Below are 8,940 nucleotides of genomic sequence, written 5' to 3'. Positions count from 1 at the left end.
AAGAAAGCTGAGCACCTAAGAATTGATGGTTTTGAACTGTGGTGTTGGGGAAGACTCTTGAGAGTCCCTTGGACTGCAAGGAGATCCAACCAGTCCATTCTGAAGGAGACCAGTCCTGGGATTTCTTTGGAAGGAATGATGCTAAAGCTGAAACTCCAGTACTTTGGCCACCTCATGCGAAGAGTTGACTCATTGGAAAAGACTGTGATGCTGGGAGGGATTGGGGGCAGGAGGAAAAGGGGACGACAGAGGATGAGATGGCTGGATGGCATCACCAACTCGATGGGCGTGAGTCTGAGTGAACTCCTGGAGCTGGTGATGGACAGGGAGGCCTGGCGTGCCGCAGTTCATGGGGTCGCAAAGAGTCGGACACAACTGAGTGACTGAACTGAACTGAACTAGCAGCTGAACAACAACCACAACAAGGAAAGGAACAAATATAAAAGCAAGGACCAGTTAGGTAAGGCTAATTTAAAAATCCAGACAGGGGCTTATAGTAGCCTCATGGATAAGAATTTCAATTGTGGAGGTGGTTAGAATAGGTCAGATTATGGATGTATTTTGATTATTCTTCAACTATTACAGTTCCAAATCATTGAAGTCTTGCTGCTTCCAGGCTCTCTGTAAGTAGTTAAATTAATAACCTGTAAAACAAACTCTTTAAAGGCTCTGGCAGCACCCATTATTTAAAGAAACTCTGTAAGCCATTACTAGGCAGTCTGGTTTAGATTTTTGTGTGTACAGTATATCTTCAAGCAGGAGTACCTGTGCTTGGAGATAGAATCTCCCACGTAACAATGGCAGTTTAGGTGCAGGGCCAACTGAGCTGATGAAAACAACTGAAAATACCATGTAGAATACCTTTATGATCTTTCTATAAATGTGCCCATGGGTAACAAGAAAATAAAGAATCCTAAGGTCAAAGACTGAGCAGACAAGTTAAGCTGAGAGGAAAAAACAGTTTTTGCATTAGGGCTTTAACCAGAACCTAAGGTGCCTGAGTGGGTTTCCCAGGTGAGGCAGTGATAAAGAATCTGCCCGTAATGCGGGAGATGCGGGAGACACGGGTTAAATTAACCCAATCTAGTATCTTTGCCTCGGAAATCCCAAGGACAGAGGAGTCTGGAGGGCTGCAGTCCATGGGGTTGCAAAAGAATTGGACATGGCTGAGCAACTGAAGATAAACACACACATAGTACATATATTATTGCTTTAATATTTTTCATTAAAATGATATACTTTTATAAAGTTAAGCTTCAGTTCAGTTCAGTCCAGTCGCTCAGTCATGTCTGACTCTTTGCAACCCCATGAATCGCAGCACACCAGGCCTCCCTGTCCATCACCAACTCCCAGAGTTCACTCAAACTCACGTCCATCGAGTCAGTGCTGCCATCCAGCCATCTCATCCTCTGTCGTCCCCTTCTCCTCCTGCCCCCAATCCCTCCCAGCCTCAGAGTCTTTTCCAATGAGTCAACTCTTCTCATGAGGTGGCCAAAGTACTGGAGTTTCAGCTTTAGCATCATTCCTTCCAAAGAAATCCCAGGGCTGATCTCCTTCAGAATGGACTGGTTGCATCTCCTTGCAGTCCAAGGGACTCTCAAGAGTCTTCTCCAACACCACAGTTCAAAAGCATCAATTCTTCGGCACTCAGCTTTCTTCACAGTCCAACTCTCACATCCATACATGACTCCTGGAAAAACCATAGCCTTGACTAGACGGACCTTAGTCGACAAAGTAATGTCTCTGCTTTTGAATATGCTATCTAGGTGGCTCATAATTTTTCTTCCAAGGAGTAAGCGTCTTTTAATTTCATGGCTGCAATCACCATCTGCAGTGATTTTGGAGCCCAACAAAATAAAGTCTGACACTGTTTCCACTGTTTCCCCATCTATTTCCAACGAAGTGATGGGACCAGATGCCATGATCTTCGTTTTCTGAATGTTGAGCTTTAAGCCAACTTTTTCACTCTTCTCTTTCACTTTCATCAAGAGGCTTTTAGCTCCTCTTCACTTTCTGCCATAAGGATGGTGTCATCTGCATATCTAAGGTTATTGATATTTCTCCAGGCAATCTTGATTCCAGCTTGTGTTTCTTCCAGTCCAGCGTTTCTCATGTTGTATTCTGCATATAAGTTAAATAAGCAGGGTGACAATATACAGCCTTGACGTACTCCTTTTCCTATTTGGAACCAGTCTGTTGTTCCATGTCCAGTTCTAACTGTTGCTTCTTGACCTGCATACAGATTTCTCAGGAGGCAGGTCAGGTGGTCTGGTATTCCCATCTCTTTCAGAATTTTCCACAGTTTATTGTGATCCACACGGCCAAAGGCTTTGGCATAGTCAGTAAAGCAGAAGTAGATGTTTTTCTGGAACTCTCTTGCTTTTTCCATGATCCAGTGGATGTTGGCAATTTGATCTCTGGTTCCTCTGGCTTTTCTAAAACCAGCTTGAACATCAAGAAGTTCACGGTTCACGTATTGCTCTAAGTTAAATAAGCAGGGTGACAATAGACAGCCTTGACGTACTCCTTTTCCTATTTGGAACCAGTCTTAGCTTTATACAAAACAATGATACCAGTAATATCACAGGACTGTGGTATTACTTTTTCTACACTTACTAAGAGTAATACATAACTATCGGAATTTAAAAATTCATGTTCTACTTAATCATCATCTCTTTTATCCCCAACTTTACTACGCTTTAGAAATAACTTACTTATCATGTGCCATATTTGTCTAGTTAATGTTTTAGTTTCAAGCTTCTATGTTTAGGTTCAAGCTTCTGTGAACAGTATGGGTTTTGTTCACCTGAGAGAGTATCTAGTTTTATGAATTATGATCTAATTTTGGGATTTATGTTCATGAATAGCTGAATATAAAGTGAATGTTTAGTAGGTACTATATATAAGTTAATTTGTTTTTATTTTATTTATTGAAAAACTTTTATTGGGGTGAACTTAATTTTTTAATGATTCGTTTTAAAACCGAGTACTCTTTCCTCACACCCATCCCGTTAATGGAATCCCACTGATATGACATAAAATGTTCCTACAGCAAAACAAAATAAGTTAGTTAATATATGGAAAAATTTTTTTTAAGACCGGAATTTTTTGGTTTACAAGTAGCTCACCTGAGTAAAATACAGATAGCTACTGTCTTGAGGTGCTATTAATAATTCTGTTGCCAGAGATGATAAGTGACAACAAAAGCTGGCCATTAATTTCACACTTTGGATACAGATTTCTTTTCGAATGATAAAATTTACAAACGTTGGTTTTGTGACTCAAATAAAAATACAGAGGGAATTGTGAAATCTACCTCTGGGGAAATTCTCAGGATAGAGGCCTGTTTGGGATGATATATGTGTTGTCTGAAGGCAAGGGTGCGGTTTCTTGGTTGTTTCTGGCTTTTGTGGCTATTAAGTCTTTTTAAAGAGCCAAGTGTTAAGAGGTGGAAACTAGGAAGACAGGGTGAAGTCAGCAAAATAAAACTGAGGTCCATAGCCAAGGGAATGACTTAATAGGCTGCATTAGATAGGTTAAGGTAAAAAACCCACAAGATTTTATTTTCCTGCATTTTAAAAGCAAACACTTTGGCCACCTGATGTGAAGAGCTGGCTCCTTGGAAAACACTCCGATGCTGGGAAAGACTGAGGGCAGGAAGAGAAGGAGGCGGCAGAGGATGAGATGGATGGATGGCGTGACTGACTCAATGGACGTGAGTTTGAGTACACTCCAGGAGATAGTGAAGAACAGGGAAGCCTGGAGTGCTGCAGTCCCTGGGGTCCCAAAGAGCCACTGAACAACAAACAACACCACAAAGAAAACAGAAATCTTTAGCACAAATCCCGTCTACAGAGACTGGGCAGTTTTGAGGACAGAAGCTAACTGATGAACACTCACACTCGTGGTGGGGCACGGCCTCTGGGAATAAGCCCTTTCCTGAGTACCTACAACCACAGACACATTGGCTGAGCTGTCTGTTATTCTTACCAATTAGATGTGACTGCGCTTCCATTGCCTATATTGTCCCATCAAGAGATTTAGCCATCAGACAGATTTTAATTATTGAACCAAGATGTGAGTAATTAGAAAGGAGGGAGCCTAAGAAGAAACACCAGTTCTTCTGCATTGACCTACAGGTCAGGAACTGGGAGGTGCTTTTAATTTTTTGTTGTTGTCTATTTGACATCGAAAAAGAAATATTCTTGGAACTTCCCTGGTGGTCCAGTGGCTCAACTCTGAGTTCCCTATGCCTGGATTCCATCCTTGGTTGGAGAACTAAGGTCCCACATGCCATAAATAAGACCCGGCGCAGCCAAGTAAAGAAATAAAAAGAAATATTCTTACATCTACAAGATAAACAGCAAGAAAATCGAGGAATGAAATACTTCTGATCAACAGCCTGTAGTGCTTGAGCCCTAACCCCACCATCGGTGGCTCCAGTGACCCTGCCTCCTGTCCTCTAAGAGTATCTCATCTTTCCTCTTCTCAGGGTATAATTTAAACAGCCTGTTTCACATGCTACTCTAAATCACCTCGTTTTTTGGGGAATTAAATCCAAATGATAAATAATGAATGGTGACTTGGGCCTCACTTTCGACTGACTTCATTAGGCTTTAGACGGAAATCACAGGGACCCATAAATGTACATTTCAGTTGTCCTGGCGCCGAGCGAAAATGGCTGGAGTTCATAAATAAAATAAGAGCAACGATTCGGTCTTGCATGCACTCTGGGGAAACAGCAGACAGACGCCCACTCTGGTTGGGAGCTGGAGGACTCAGGGCAGGCTGGCCGGCCCTGGAGGCGGAGTTGCCGGACAGTCCTCGTCCTGCCCTGATGGAAAGACTGCTGTTTGATGGTTGGTCTTTGCAACCACGTTGCACGCGTAACAGTCATCTTCAAGGGGCCAAAGAATCTCTGCTCTGTACATTATAGTGCAAGAGTCTCTCTGCAAACGATTAAAATAAGTTCTCTTACCTTCTTTGTTAGAAGACCGGGACCAAGGTGAAAGTAAGTGACCTGAGAACACGGTGTGTCCGTGCACGCTCACTCACTCAGTCGTGCCCAGCTCTTTTGCGACCCCGTGGATTATAGTCTACCAGGGCCCTCTGTCCATGGGATTTCCCAGCCAAGAATACGTGGGTTGCCATTTCCTCCTCCAGGGCCTCTTCCTGACCCAAGGATCAAACCTGAGTCTCTTGCATTGGCAGGCGGATCCTTTACCACTGAGGAAGCCCAACCTGAGAAAACACCACACTGGAAATTGGATTTGAACCCATTTCTACAAACTCCCAGTCTAGCATTTAATTTACTTCGAGGCAGCTCCTATGTCACGTTGAAGACATGATTCATTTGTTCCATGTAATGAAGTCATTGTAAACTGAGTGCAGGTGCTGGAGACACAGGGCTGGGCAAGATGGGAAAATCCCCAGCTTTCACAAAGCTTAGAGGCCCCAAGGGAAGGTGGACAGTAAGTCATGTAATGTGTGTTATCATGAGACACAGTTCACACTCAGGACATGATGCAGTGGAGGCACCGCACACCACCCAGTCTGGTGGATCACAGAGGGCCTCCTGGAAGAAGCAGCCTTGACGAGAAGACTGACACTGACGGAGCAGCAGGGGTTCCCGAGTCACAGAGGTGGCTGAGAGGGGGATAAACGAACAGATTGAAGTCCCTACGGCTCGTGTGAGTGGTCCCCATTGGGCAATAGCTAAACTGAGGATTTTAGAAATAATCTTTTTTTTTTTTTTTAATGTGGGACCGTTTTCAAAGTCTCTACTGAGTTTGTTACAGTATTGCTTCTATTTTGTTTTGGGTTTTTGGTTGTGTGGCATATGGGATCTTAGCTCCCTGACCAGGAATCAAACCTGCACCCCCTGCACAGAAAGCTGAAGTTGTAAGTGCTGGAACACCAGAGGAGCCCCTAGAGATAATCTTACGGGCAGCAGGAGAGGGAGGAAAACAGACTCTTCAGAGTGAAGACCGAGAGCCCAGAGTCCACAAGGTTTAGCTTAGAGTCGCTCCCCTTCTATTACTAGATAATGTTGTTGTTGTTTTCATCAACAAGTCATGCCCGACTCTTTGCAACCCCATGGAATGCAGCACGCCAGGCTTCCCTGTCCCTCACCATCTCCTGGAGTTTGCCCAAGTTCATATCCATTGAATTGGTGATACCATCCAACCATCTCATCCTCTGTTGCCCTCTTCTCCTTCTGCCTTCAATCTTTCCCAGCATCAGGGTCTTTTCCAGTGAGCTGGCTCTTCACACCAGGTGGCGAAAGTATTGGAGCTTCAGCATCAGTTCTTCCAGTGAGTATTCAGGGTTGATTTCCTTTAGGATTGACTGGTTTGATCTCCTTGCAGTCCAAGGGACTCTCAAGAGTCTTCTCCAGCACCACAATTCGAAAGCATCAGTTCGGTGCTCTGCCTTCTTTATGGTCCAACCCTCACATCTGTACATGACTACCGGAAAAACCATAGCTTTGACTATATGGACCTTTGTCGGCAAAGTGACGTCTTTGCTTTTTAATACACTGTTTACGTTTGTCATAGCTTTCCTGCCAAGAAGCAATCGTCTTCTTAGATAATGTTAAGAATGCATCTATGTTTATTTTCCTAAAAGTAGACTAAAGGAAGAGAAGCCAACTTTCTCCTTCAGTTTAGTCAATTTATGTCCATCGAATTGCTGCCTCATTCACGGGTGTGTGACACCTGTACTCAGTGCTATTGCAGACTCAGTGGCATGTAAATATGTCCTTGTGTCTGCTTACCTATGCACTCACTGACAGCAATCGGACGGGAAGACAGGACAAAACACAAGGAAACAGCTGGGCCTGTCTACAAACAGCTATTAGGTGGACTATTTAAAGTTATGACAAATAACCAGGTTGATCTCAGGATTACCTCTGACAGTAAGGGGGTTTGGGTTTTTTTTTTTTTAAGATTAAGAGCAAATTTTATTTTTATGCCACCAAGTTACTTTTTGCTTAAAAATGTGGGCACGTACCATATGCCAGCCATCACACTGCCGCTGCTGCTAAGTCGCTTCAGTCGTGTCCGACTCTGTGCGACCCCATAGACGGCAGCCCACCAGGCTCCCCCGTCCCTGGGATTCTCCAGGCAAGAACACTGGAGTGGGTTGCCATTTCCTTCTCCAGTGCATCAAAGTGAAAAGTAAAAGTGAAGTCGCTCAGTCGTGTCTGACCCTCAGTGACCCCTGGACTGCAGCCTACCAGGCTCCTCTGTCCATGGGATTTTCCAGGCAAGAGTACTGGAGTGGGGTGCCATCACCTTCTCCGCAGCCATTACACTAGCGACTGGAATTAAGGACCTTGCTCCTGGCCTCTGGGGATCTGCAGTCTGGGGGGGGGGGCGGGGGTGGGTGGGTGGAGAGGGTGGAGCTGAAGACATTGGAACAAAGTGTCACCATGGGTTGCGCTCTAGAAAAGGAGCTACAGGAACAGGGGTGACTTTGTGAACCTGTGGGGGTGTCCCCTCACAGGGCAAATGAGACCTCGCCTTTCCTACACTGTGCTTCTGTTGACACGGGTCTAAATAAGATGGTGGAAATCCAACACATTTCTGTTTCCTTTGAAAATTTTCTGAATCAGTCAATTTGCAGGTAGCAAATTGACTTCAGAAAGGAAACTGTTTTCATCATAAGGAGACATTTTCCAAGTGATTAAACACTTTTCCATCAGCACCGATCGGAAAAAAACAACCGGTGGACTGGGCCCTGGAAACCTTGATAAGAATGTCACGTTTGCTTTCTTTAAAAAAAAAGAAAAAAAAAAAATCTATTCACAGTATTAAAAGCATTTGTATAACTTTCTTCTTACACGCTATGAACAGATTTTCATATCTCAACATGGAAAAGATTGTGGTTGGATTTAAAACAAGCAAGGGCATAATAAACCTCACCATTCACATTGATTTAATCAATTTATTCATGCAACACATGCTGAGTGACTGTGCCAGACCAGAGACACAAAGTCCTACAATCATAGGACTGAAAGGTCCTGCTTTTCCAGGAGCTTACAGCCTGGGAAATCCGAATGGAATGGTTAATTGTTCCAGAAAGTGTTTCTTTGCCTTGGCTGTTCTTCTCACTACTATCTTTAATTAAAAATTTAAGATTCTATTTTATGACTATTTTCAAATATTCTTTTTTCCTTTAGAGTTGTGTGAAAGCACTCTTTTTGGGGGTACCTGTCATTTGCTTTACACCATAATGCCTGACATTATGAACATGTCAACAGCTCAAGAGATTCACTGCCTTGATTCACCCTAGTTGATGCCTTCTGTTCAAAAAGAAAGGAACATCGGAAGGAAGGAAAGAAAGAAGATGCTAATGAGCATAGCTGCCCATGAAGCTCCTTACGGATACTGTATGATAAATTGAAGGAGCAGCATTTGGGAGCACATAAAGGGGGAAAAGTAATAGGTAGAATTATACACCAAATCAGAATTATTTTTAATCAGTTGAGAAAATAGAAGGTTAATAATCCATCAATTCAATCTAAGGGAAATCCTCAATTACCTAAGCCAAGGATTGAGAAAGTCTTAAATCAGATATGTTAGCAAGAGGAAGTAACTTACTACAATCCCTGAATTCAACATTACGTAAAATTTCAGCCACCAATTGCTCTTGTGAAATCTACCAGATGACTTGAACTATGTCTCTGGATTAGAAAGGAGCCAATTTAATAAATTATTGCAAAGGAATGATGTTCGATTTCCTGAGTCATTGGAAGATTGATAACAAAAGCAAGTCAGTCAAGCGGGAAAACAGTTCAAGCCTGTTGAATCTGAGGTTTCAACCTTTATTTTGCTGCTTTAATTTTGAAATCTCAGCATTAGAAATCAGCATTTTTCATTTCCTTTCTTTGTTCTTCAGTCTCAAGAGACAGTTTGTTGAATTCATTGTATCATATAT

This window comes from Capricornis sumatraensis, chromosome 6 (genome assembly GCF_032405125.1).
Source record: "Capricornis sumatraensis isolate serow.1 chromosome 6, serow.2, whole genome shotgun sequence".
In the NCBI taxonomy this organism is placed as follows: domain Eukaryota; kingdom Metazoa; phylum Chordata; class Mammalia; order Artiodactyla; family Bovidae; genus Capricornis; species Capricornis sumatraensis.
Note: the sequence above shows the minus strand (reverse complement) of the source record.